Source organism: Plecotus auritus (genome assembly GCF_963455305.1).
Source record: "Plecotus auritus genome assembly, chromosome: 7".
Lineage (NCBI taxonomy): Eukaryota > Metazoa > Chordata > Mammalia > Chiroptera > Vespertilionidae > Plecotus > Plecotus auritus.
This window is the reverse complement of record NC_137774.1, coordinates 97,142,439-97,155,439: the sequence shown is the minus strand read 5'-3', so window position 1 is coordinate 97,155,439 and position 13,001 is coordinate 97,142,439. Positions and strand designations below refer to the sequence as shown.

The 13,001-nt window shown below is 39.8% G+C and overlaps 1 pseudogene across 1 annotated transcript; it reads right to left on the bottom strand.

Moving 5' to 3' along the window:
• Positions 1–297: 297 nt before the first annotated feature.
• On the bottom strand, positions 298–12,701 carry LOC308252722 (large ribosomal subunit protein uL4-like; annotated as a pseudogene). The gene is made up of 3 exons: positions 12,691–12,701; positions 11,322–12,565; positions 298–331 (listed from the first exon to the last, which is right to left on the bottom strand). The product of its transcript is annotated as a large ribosomal subunit protein uL4-like (transcript).
• Between the last annotated feature and the right edge of the window lie 300 nt (positions 12,702–13,001).

The following is a 13,001-nucleotide window of genomic DNA, read 5'->3' as shown; positions in this document are numbered from 1 at the left end:
GCTTGTCTGGGTAGTGTTGTATTCTGTTAACAAGTAGTGGAAAAGTAACATATTTGGAGTTTTGATATTTACCTACCTACCTACCTCTTTATATCTATATCTTTTATTTTGGTGTAAGTTTACATTAAGGAGGAAAAAATACTGAACTTTTTTCTCTTTGGTTCCATGACATTAGATCCTGGATAGAGACACTCTTTTTGGTTTAATAGATTGAAGGACTGAATTTCATTTAATAGCATAGAAAAATGGGGGTCATTTTACTGATAAAAACCTTGAGGAATAACATTCTTTTTATCATCAAAATCTTTCTTGTTGCAAGTTGTCATAAGTACTGAAAACAGAAAAAAAAGCCAGCTTTCAAAAATAAGAGTGCCTTTTTTTTCCCCTCACCCTTTTTAGAATCTCATCTTTTACACTAATAAAGATGGGAACTTTTCATAGTCCCTAAAAACATTCTCCTTTCCAATGACTCAAGGTTTTCAGATAAACTCCCAAGTAAAGTTTGGTAAAAAATAACAAGGAGAGAAGTTTCCTTTCATTTTCTCTTTTGCTTTAATGAAAAAGAAGATCAATTATAGAGGAATAGTCCTAAGGGCATTGTAGAGATTCACCTCATCTTTAGGCCTTTTGTAAAGAGCACCAGAAATGTAATGTCTTCATCAAATGGTATCTTGACATGTAGAACTTAATGAAACAATTTCTTTAAAAATTTAGATTTTGTATTTTATAAAAACCCTAAATAATCTAGTTCTATATTGTCATGGTTTGAATTGTGTCCCTAAAAAGATATGTTGACACCTGAAAACTATATGATCATGTCAACCAATGTCACCCAAATAAATTTAATTTAAAAAATATATGTTGAAATCTTAATTCCTACTACTTTAGAATGTGAACTTATTTGGAAATAGGGTTATTACAGATATAATTAGTTAAGATAAACTCATGTTGGAGTAGGATAGGCCCCTAATCCAATATGACTAGTGTCCTTATAAGAAGACAGCTATGTGAAGATACACACACACACGCGCGCGCACACACACACACACACACACACACACAGAATACCATGTGACAATGAAGGTAGCTGTAAGCCAAAAAACACCAAAGATTGCTAGCAAACCACCAGAAGCCAGGGAGAGGTAAGAAAGGATTCCTGTGGGTTTCAGGGAGAGCATGGCCCTCCTGACACCTTGATTTCAGTCTTCTGACCTCTAGAACTGTGAAACAACAATTTCTGTTGTTCTAAGTCACTCAGTTTATGGTACATTTTTATGGCAGTGCTAGGAAATCAATACATAATTATATTCTTATATAATTATATTGCATATACTATTTTTTACAGTGACATAAAAGAAAGTATACCATAAATGAGACCCCTACCTACATCAATATCAAGAAGCCTCAAGCTCTTTGACACATCTACTGTGAGAATGAAGACCATCCTAAGCAATCAGATGGTTGATATTCCAGAAAACGTTGCTTTCACTCCGAAGGGACTCACAGTTATTGAGAAAGGTCCCAGAGGTGCCTTGTGGAGGGACTTTAATCACATCAATATAGAACTCAGTCTCCTTGGAAAGAAAAACAAGAGGCTCTGGGTTGACAAATGGCAGGTGTCTTAGTTCAGGCTGCTATAGACTGGGTGGCTTATAAACAATAGACATTTATTTTTCAAAGTTATGGAAGCTAGGAAGTCCAAGATCAAGATATTGGCAAACTCAGTGTTTGGTAAGGACCCACTTCCTGGTTTATAGATGGCTGTTTTCTTTTTTTTTTTTTTTTTATATATTTTATTGATTTTTTACAGAGAGGAAGGGAGAGGGATAGAGAGCTAGAAACATCGATGAGAGAGAAACATCGATCAGCTGCCTCCTGCACACCTCCCACTGGGGATGTGCCCGCAACCAAGGTACATGCCCTTGACCGGAATCGAACCCGGGACCCTTCAGTCCGCAGGCCGACGCTCTATCCATTGAGCCAAACCGGTTTCGGCAAGATGGCTGTTTTCTTGCTGTGTCCTCACATGGCAGAGGGCAAGGGAGTCTCCTTCATGAGTGAGCTCCCATTTATGAGAGTTCCACCCTCATGACCTAATCACTTCACAAAGGCCCCACCTCCAAATACCCCCATATTGAGGATTAGGTTTTAATCTGTTTGGGGGAGATGCAAACCTTCAGTCTATAACATTGGGGAAACAGACAGGACCTGGCTACAGTTCGGACTGTCTCTAGTCATTCATAGAACATGGTCAAAGGCGAGATACTGGGCTTCTGTTATGGGTGAGATCTATGTATTCTCACTTCCCATAATATCATTACCAGAATGGGTCTCTTATTTAAAACTAGAATTTCTTGGTTAAAAAATACATTTGCAGGGTTTGAATGAGGACAGCTGTTGCTTGTTTGGTATTTCAAAACCTTAAAGATGAGTTAAGTCTTGAAGGAAATTATATTAAATTTGTATCAAATTTAGATACTTTGATTCAGCTGCTTTGACTCACCCACAACAGTTAAAAGCAAGAATATCAGAAAAACTTTGGTTGGTGTGTATCTCTGAAAAAGGAACAGTGCAGATGGCTGATGAATAAGATCTATGAATTGTCCCGTAGGGAAACAAGATGGCGGATGATTCCTAAGACCAATTTGTGTTATTTTAAAGATGCAGTCAAATCCCTAGCCAGTTTGGATAGAGCATTAGCCTGCAAACTGAAGGGTCCAGGTTCGATTCTGATCAAGGGCATGCACCTTGGTTGCAGGCTAGAGCCTGGGCCCTGGTCGGGGTGTGTGCAGGAGGTAGCCAATTGATGTGTCTCTCTCACATCGATGTTTCTCTCTCTGTCTCTCCTCTCTTCCACTCTCTCTGGAAATGAATGGAAAAATATCCTCGGGTGAGGATTGACAACAATTAAAAAAAAAGATGCAATAAAAGTCTGCTATTGATTTGGGAGTTCTTAAAACACCAAACCAAACCAAACAAAAAACAAGAGAGAAAGAGAGAGAGAGAGGTCACTTGACAATATTATAACCCATTCTCCTTAGGGGGAAAAAAAAAATCTGGCAATTCCATGTTATAAATGTAGAAGACTATAATTATGATAGAACCCAAAGTACTCCAAGAACATGATAGAAGCAGGTGGAGTCCTTCACAACTGCTGTTTTCTTGCATTGGGCCCAGCTCCTTAAACCCATAGGTTCTTCAACTCTTAAGTGAGAACCCTCTTGGTGGGATCTCTGCATTTCCTCCCTCCCTTCCCTTTCCCTCTACTTCCCCTTGTTCCATTTTTAAAAATTCTGTAAAATCATCAAACAGGGTTTATGAAAACATCAGGGCCCTTTATTTTTAATTATTATTTAATCCTCACCGGAGGATATGTTTTTATTGGTTTTGTTTGCTTGTTTGATTGTTTTAGAGAGAGGAAGGGAGAGAAACATTAATGTGAGAGAGAAACATCGATCAGCTGATAAGGCTCTCTACTGGGAATCAAACCTGCAACCCTTTGGCGTACAGGACAACGTTGCCCTGGCTAGGGCAGTGGTCAGCAAACTGCGGCTCGTGAGCCGCGGTTTGCCGCTCTGTTGACTAATGAGTTTGCTGACCACTGACCTAGACTCTCGATTCCAATAATTACAGGCTGTTGTTGTTCCTTGTGATTAAGCCCCTATCCCAGTGGTCGGCAAACTCATTAGTCAACAGAGCGGCAAACCGCGGCTTGCAAGCCGCATGTGGCTCTCGAGCCGCAGTTTGCCAATCACTGGACTAGGGCAACACACTGGGGCTCTTTAAATGCACTGATGAGAGAACTGACTTATTTTCAATGTGATAATTCTATTATTTTTTGCCAAACCAGGAAATAATCCCAACACTCAATAATCCAGACTGCTAGTCTCTTGAAGAATATCCTCAATTTGTAGCCATGCCTGGTGGCACCTTGAGAATTACCTTGGTAATTACCTAGTGCAGTAGTTCTTAACAATGGCTACACAGTACAATGACCTGGGAATATTTTGAAGCCTTCTCAGTAGACCAATTAAATCAGAAACTTTAGGGATAGGGCTTAGGCACCAGTATTTTGTAAAAGATCTTCAGATGATTTTTTAAAATGTTTTTATTGACTTCAGAGAGAGAAAGGGAGAGGGAGAGAGAGATAGAAACATTAATAATGAGAGAGAATCATCAATTGGCTGCCTTCAGCACACCCCCTACTGGGGATCGAGCCCAGACCAGGAATTGAACTATGATCTCCCGGTTCATAGGTCAGTGCTCAACCACTGAGCCACACTCAGGTAATTTAACATGTGGCCAAGGTTGAGAACCAGTAGCATGATGTCATGTGGCATGATGTCTGTACCGTTGGAACAGAACACTCTGATAACAAGAGGCAGAGGTGAGCATCCATCTCTGCCTTTCACAGCCCTCTGCCTGTTGTTTGATTGGAGTTATATAAAGCCTAAGTGCAACTAAGACGAAGCCTGGTAATTGTCATGGCAATGCCCTAGATTTTCCTATCAAATTCAATCTTATCAGGGTTGGCGATACAGGAGTGACTCCAGTGAAGTTAAAATCTTTCTGCCCCTGTTTAGAATATTCAGCAAAAAATTCAACAATTTTTCCATAAAATTTCAAACCCGAAACCTTTTGGTGTACAGGACGACGTTGCCCTGGCTAGGGCAACACACTGGGGCCCTTTTTAAAATAGCAGATCTCACCTGAATTTTAAAAATTGTCATTAATTGTAAAGTGTGCTTGATCACAGAGAATTATCTAGGCAATCAGCATCACATATAGCCTTTAATGCCTCCTGTCTCCTGAATGAGTTCTGCATATTGATAAAAAATTTGCAAATTTCTCTGCTTATGCCTCATCACTCTCTTCTTTGAATGAGTCTGAAACAAGTGGGATTTTAAAAATCATAGAGCTGGGAGGGACCATTTTATCTAGTCCTCTGATTTTATAGTTGTATGCCTAAGAGAGTCAGGCTACTGTGATCTTTTGTAAATTCATGAAAGATCTAGCAGGAATACTGCAAGATCCTTCTACCTGACTCCCTCCTTCCTGCCCCCTTTTTTCTCCATATTGCTGTTAGAGTGATTGTTCTAAACACATATCTAATCAAGTCACTCTCGTCCTTGCTTCATGTTCTTCAGTGGCTCTGAGTTTGCCTCAGGTCTAAATTCAAACTCCTTGGCCTCACCTACAATCATCTGTGAGTTGGTCTGACCTTATCTCCCTCTGCAGATTATCTACAAGAGCTCCCATTTCTCATTCTGAACTATGGTATTGCCAGGATTCTAAATGGTCTAAATGCAGTTCTCCAGCTGTGTCCTATCTGCCACCTTACATTTGCACATGCTGTAATTTCTTTCTATAGTGCTCTCCCCTCCCCACTATGTAAGGAGACCCTTCCTTATTATCCCATTTGGATAGTTCATATTAGGTTGTAATGAGCAGGGGAGCCATCAGAAATTGCAGCACAAGGTGTGAAAAGTGAGAGAGGACTTACTGATATAAGGGTGGATGATTGGACGGGTGGTATTTACATCCTGAAAGAAAAGTCTTTGTATAAAAAACTTCAAAGTTCCATATAAGACCAAGGTCAAATGGGTTGATAATGGAACTCTCTAGGGTGGTAGTGGTAGTGGTGGTATTTCAGTGTCCATATGGGAAAGAGAATAGTTTCTTTTATCTATCTATCTATCTATCTATCTATCTATCTATCTATCTATCTATCATCTATCTATCATCTATCTTTGGTTGGATCTCAGGGTCAGAAGTTTAAATTAACCACATTCCTCATTTTATGTCATAATACTACCATTGGTTTATACAAAGATGTTATTCAATTTAGTTTTTTTCATTATTAAAATTTTTATTTACATCTTTACCTCCACTTTCTTCCTCCCATATAGGGAACTATTCCAATGCATTTAATGCAGATTCTTTTATTTATATAAGTACTCTTTGGGAGTACATATATTCAAAATTTACTTTTAGTGGTACTGTGTTCAGGACCTCATTCTATATCTTTCTTTTTTTCAGTGTGTTTTTAATATTATACTTGTTATATAAAAGGTCTGTGACCTTCTAACTGCTAAAGTCACCATACTTCATCCATCCACCTTCTCCTCCCCAGTTCCAGGTAATGAGCACCCAGATAGCCTCCAAATCTGTTTCTATAAACTACATGGAAATATCCACCTGTATGTCCCCTTATAGATGTGTGAGAGACTCTTTGTGATAGATACTCAGGGATGGGCTCTAGATATGTGCCACCTAATTGGACCAAATGACACCAAGATTCACCAGACTGTGCTACAGAATGTGCATCAGTCTACATGCTCACCAATAGAGCATGATATCCCCACCTCTCCACCAACACTTGGAATGACCCAGCTTTCCAGTGTCTGCCAAAATTACAGGAGAAAGTGATGCCTCCGTTTGTTTTTCTTCTTTTAAATAGACTTGATTAGTATTTACTAATTTATTTAATTCTCATCCGAGGATTTTTTTTTTTAAAAACGGAGAGAGAAAAACATTGATGTGAAAGAGAAACATCCATTAGTTACCTCCCGACTGGGGATTGAACCTCCAACCTAGGTATGTGTCTCAACCAGGAACTGAACCCACACAGTTTATGAAGTGTAGTAGGCTGAACAATGGCCCCCAATCTCACATGTTGCTTAATGAGATGACACTAAGGCTTTCCTACATTTGTTAGGAACTAAATATGAATCAGTAACACAATTTCTGCTTCTATATAGCATTATTTTGAACCTGTTAATCATTGTAATTAGATAGGAGAAAGCAATTGGAGGATATAACAATTGGAAATGAAGAGTTAAAACTCTGTTTTCAGATGACACAATTTTACATCTGGAAAATGCAAAAGAATTAATTAAAAATGACCTCAAACAATAACATATTTTAATAATGTAGCAGCTTATAAAATTAACATTAAAAATCAGTAGCCTTCAGAATAGAAACAAAAAACAATTACAAAATGTAATGGAGGAGAGGATCCCTTTTATGATATTAAAAAAAAGTGCCAAAGTAAAACTTGATTAGAAGTATCCAAAGCCTGTATGAGGAAAACACATCTGAAAGTTACAAAAGTTGATTTCAACAAATGAAAAAAATATGCCTTGCTCTTGGATAGAAAAACTCAACATATTGAATATCTGTTTTTCCTATTTTAGTTTATAAATTTATGAAAGCCCAATAAGAATCTAATTAGAGTCCCCCCAACCCTGGAGCTAGACAAGTTTATTAAAAAACTAGAGGCCCGGTGCATGAAATTCATGCACGGGGGGTGGGAGGGGTGTCCCTCAGCCCAGTCTGCACTCTCTCCAAACTGGGACCCCTCGAGGGATGTCCGACTGCCCTCTCACAATCCAGGACTGTTGGCTCCCAACTGCTAGCCTGCCTGCCTTCCTGATTGCCCCTAATTGCTTCTTCCTGCTAGCCTGATCACTCCCTAACCACTCCCCTGCCAGCCTGATTGATGCATAATTGCCCTCCCCTGCAGGCCTGGTCCCCCCCAACTGCCCTCCCCTGCAGGCCTGGTCCCCCCCCAACTTCTCTCCTCTGCTGGCCTGGTCACCCCTAACTGCCCCCCCCTTGCAGGCTTGATCACCCCCAACTGCCCTCCCTTGCAGGCCTGGTCCCTCCCTACTGCCCTCCCCTGCTGGCCATCTTGTGGTGGCCATCTTGTGTCCACATGGGGGCAACCATCTTTGACCACATGGGGGAAGCCATCTTGTGTGTTGGAGTGATGGTCAATTTGCATATTACTCTTTTATTAGATAGGATAGAGGCCTGGTGCACGGATGGGGGCCAGCTGGTTTGCCCTGAAGGGTGTCCCAGATCAGGGTGGGGGTTCCCTTGGGGCATGGGATGGCCTGGGTGAGGGGCCTGTGGTAGTTTGCAGGCCGGCCACACCCCCCAGTGACCCAAGCAGAGGCCCTGGTATCTGGGATTTATTTATCTTCTATAATTGAAACTTTGTAGCCTTGAGCGGAGGCCAGGGCAGGCCAGTGTGGGTGGGAAGCTTGGCTTCCTCCATCACCGGGGGCAACCCAAGCCTCCTGCTCTCTCCAGCTCCGTGGCTGCTGCCATTTTTGTTGGGATTTATTTATATTCTATAATTGAAACTTTGTAGCCTTGAGTGGAGGCCAGGGCTGGCCACAGCAGGCGGGAAGCTTGGTTTCTTCCATTGCCAGGGGCAACCCAAGCCTCTGGCTGGCTCCAGCTCTGTGGCTGCCGCCATCTTTGTTGGGTTAATTTGCATACTTACTCCTGATTGGCTGGTGGGCGTGGCTTGTGGGTGTAGCAGAGGTACAGTCAATTTGCATATTTCTCTATTAGATAGGATTTATCTGAAAGAACAAATAAACAAGAATAGCTAAAATACCCCAACAAAAAAGAGCAAATGGGTGAGAGAATGCAGTTACCAAACATTGTAACAAACTGTTAACCCTTTATAATTAGGACAGTTTGGTATTGACACATGATTGGACATACAGACTAATGGAACAAACTAGAAAAATGAGTAGACAAAATTGCATATGGAAATTTAGTACATAATAAAGACAGCATCTCAAATCAAAAGGGAAAAATACATTTTAAAAAAATAAGTATTTTTAATAATAGAGAAAAGACTGTGGTCACAGAAATATTGGCACAGTTAGGAAAATTTAGCATAATATTTATTAATGGAACTCAACTGACCAAATTATTAAAACATTGTTCCTTGCTTTATAACTGTGTCACAGATAATGGTTCCATTGTATTCACTTTAAACTAGAGCATAAATTTTTAATAAATGAAATTGAGATGCTGGTAAATATGTTTAACACACACACACATATGTATATTATAAATTTTACTGATATAAAGAATGTTTAGCCAGCAATTTACAAATAGTAATGAAATTTATAATTGTAAAGCCCATATATTTAATTGATTTTCACAGAATGATTTGCTTCGTTTTTTGCCAAACTCTTATCCATAAGCAATCTCTGGTCATAGTCGGTGAGTGTACTTTCACGTGAATGTAGGTAGATATTTTTATTTACATTAATGAATAAGGAAATGAAATAAGAGACACAATGTTCAATCATGACTTATTTGTCAATGTTATGACTTCTTCGCTTAATCATAAAAACTAGTGACAGGCTCAATTTGGCCTACTGGCCATAGTAATTCCTGTGCAACACAGTCAACAAAACAATACATTAAGTCCTGATTTTAGCACTGCCAACTTCTGTGGTGTAAATACTTCCATCATAGCTAATTTTATTCTATTAGTATATTGTTTAATATCAAATTGAGAAGAGATGTACAACAGCATACCATTCTATAGTTTTCCATCATATGGATTCTGTAGAAGTAAATAATCTCAAGACCCTTGATGATAGTAAAATATATTAAAATAATTAGAAGGTGATGAGCTTTGTTTTTCACATGACTTATTTCATTGTAAGTTTATGTAATCTATTTGGTTGTAATGGCTTTGCTTAACAGTCAGCTCACAACATTCCTGAAAATTTAACAACCAACTCTCTTGAGCTGGCATGAGCCAGCATCAGCACACCACTGTGTGTAGCCATATGGGAACAGAGTAAAATTGGATCTATTATTTATAGTATAGGGCAGAATAAATTCCAAATGGGTCAGAGACATAAATGTAAAAATAAAATGAAACCATATATGTACTAGGAAAAAGGTGGATGAATTCCTATATAACCTGGGAGTGAGGAAAACTTTCTGAACCATGGCTTAAATGCAGAAACATGAAGGAAAATGAGATTGTATTAATTTCATAAAACAAACTGAGAATTACTGTTTCTTTTTTATATTTTCCGGAACAACATATATAACATTGGAATTGTGTACTTGAAAATTTGATAGAGTACATTTTATTAATTTAATTAATTTATTTAAACATTTATTGTTGAAAGTATTATACATGTCCCCTTTTTCCTCCCATTGACCCGCTCCAGCCCATTCCTTTCCCCCGCTCTGCCCCCACCCCAGGCCCTTACCACCCCCCTATCTGTGTCCATGTATATGCATACTAGTATAGGCATACAAGGTCTTTGGTTGATAACCTCCCACCCACCCACCCTTTCCCACCTTCCTTCTGAGATTCCACATGATAGAGTCCATTTTAAAAGCATCCAGGTCTAGAGATCTTTGGGATGGAATTTTGTTTGCTGTTCTTTTGTTTGTTTGCCTTTGATAAGGTTTTTCTTCAAAATTAGCTGTCCAAAGTGATTTGACCTTTATGAAATAAACAAATTTAAACTTATGCCTCAGGCTTCTTTTCTTCTGTGGTGGGTTTCTTTTATTTATTTATTTATTTATTTATTTATTTATTTATTTTTAATTGTTTGAAGTATTACAAATAGTAGTACATATGTCTCTTTTTTTTCCCCCCATTGACCTCCCCCCAGCCTCCCCTTCCCCCCAGTACATGCCTTTACCTGCCCCCCCCCCCCAGTGTCTTTTATCCATTGGTTATGCTTATATGCATATGTACAAGTCCTTCAGTTGATCTCTTACAGCCCCCCCCAAAAACCTCCTCTGCCTTCCCGCTGTAGTTTGACAGTCTGTTCAATGCTTCTTTGCCTCTGAATCTATTTTTTCCCCTTTTCTTTCCTTTAAAAAATCTTGCCTCTGCAGACTAGAAATAAACATATAATAACAAAAAATGTTTGAGTCCCAATTTCAATGTCCAACAGTTCTGAGTCCCCATTTCAATGTCAAACAGTTCCTTATGTGTACATGTCAGCAATGATATCTGGATGGTGGGCACATGGTGTCAATGCAGGTCCGACCCTCTCTGATTTGGTCCTAGGCAACCTGCTGCGATGCACAGCTTCTGACTGCTAGCGTGACAAGGCGTCTTCAGCGTCTTCCATCTCTGGACTGTTTCTCCTCTTGTCTTCGTGGTTGGAGCAGACCTGTCAATTCCTCTCTGTTGCAGGAATCCACATGGTCTTGGAGTTGTTTTCTGAAAATATACAAACATATTCTCGACCAAAAGTTAATAAAGGAATCTTTTCTATATAATTGATTTGGGATCCTTTTTATTTTTGCCCAAACGATTTTCCTTTGTCTTATTTAGACACCATGTGTATTTTTCATGGGTGTCTTGCTTTATCGGGGGGGATCTCTGCCCTTCCCGGCTGCAAACTGTCTCACCAGCTGCACCTCCTTCGCCAATTCCGGCTGGATTCCACTCGTTTCAGCTGCTCCCTCTATCTGCTCCGGGACAAGGCTCAGGACACGGCTCAGGACACGTCCGTCTATTCTGCCACCATTTAGTCTCTTCTGTGGTGGGTTTCTTCTCAGCTGCTGGTTTCTTGATAGCTGCAACCTTTTTCTCACCAAAAGCTTCTCTGCTTCATATACAACAGCCTTCTTTCCTTTCTGCCCTACCACAGGCTTCTTACCTGGAAACCCCTTCTTATCTGATCTGGCTTCTAGCACTACTGCTGTTTTACCCACCTGGAGCTTATGGTTTTTGGCCTGGCAAAGAATGGTGTTCCGGTGCATGGTCTTTGCATATGGGTTTAGCTTCAACATGATTGTGGGGTGTTTTAGTATATTCCTCTTCAGGACTATGAGATGAATCTTCTTGCGCCTCAGTGTATGGAGGGCTCTTTGGATCCCTGGGCTTTTCAAGATTCTGCTAAGGTCTGTATTGAGCATCTTTTGCAAGGGAAGGTTGTAGTTACCCTTGAGAGAGGCAGCTTTATGCCTAGTGTCATAGGCCATCTAACTTGTGGAAAGCACTTTCAGTCCAAATGCAGACATGACCCTCATGTCCACCAGGAGCAAGTTTCAAAATGTTCAGTTTACTTACATTAAGCAGAGTAATTCCAGGGATGTTTTTGAAGGCTTTGATGGTACCATTGTCCTCATTATAGATGATGCAAGGTCCCCTGCTCTAGATATGACGACAGTTTCTCTTTTTGCCTCTGCCAGCTCTCATCCGATGAGAGGCATAGCCCTTTTTTATATCATTTCAGGCCTTAAGTTTTTTAAGAAGCAAAACTGTCTCCTGGTTTTCTTGTAGCCTTCAACTTTATCTTCAACCACCAAAGGAAATTTAGGAATTTCCTCAATATGATGACCTTTAGACATGAGCAGTGCTGGTAAGGCCATAGCAGCCAGGACAGAAGGACAGAGTAGACAGTATATTGCTTCTGCGTTGTGTTCCCTCTGGTGCCAATGGTACCAGGTTTTGGTTGACACAAACATGTGGCCCCCACAACACATATTTTCAGTAGAACCCTGGCCAGAACGATGAGTTCCACCACCTCGAACTCTGGGAACTTGAGCCACAGCTGTGACAGCACCCCAAGACTCAGCACTGATTTCCTGACCTGTCAGTTCACTGACAGTATAGAGCTGTCTATTGTTTTTTCGCAAATTAGAGTAAACAAAATTCACAATATCTGGTCAAATGGGAGCCTGGAACACAGCAGGCAAAGTGACATTTTTGCCAGATGATTCCCCCTTTTCGGAGTACACTGGTATCAGTGGACGAGCACACACCCTGGTATGGAGAGGAAAGGGCCTCGCTCCTCTCAACCCAGTGGCTCCCACAGGAAAAGACTGGAGTTTTAACTACCAATTGCATTTCTTGTGAGTCTATTTTAAATTCTCCTTTTCTTCTTTTACCAGTTTGGCATTGCATGTTTTCCAGAAATTTATCCACTTTATTTACATTTGTTTTTAAAATCTGTAATTCTTTCCTTATCTTTACTTTTTATTCCTATTTTATTTACTTTTGTTGGCTCTTTTTCTTCTTATGAGACTTATCAGGTTTGTCTTTGTAATCTTTCAGAAGCAGAGCTTTTAGTCTTACTAATCTCCTTTACTTAAAAAATTATTATATTGTTCCTTTTTTTATTATATCATTTTTCTTCATTGGGTTTGCCTTGATGTTCTATTTTATAACTTATTCAGTTGGATGCTGAGCATATTTCTTT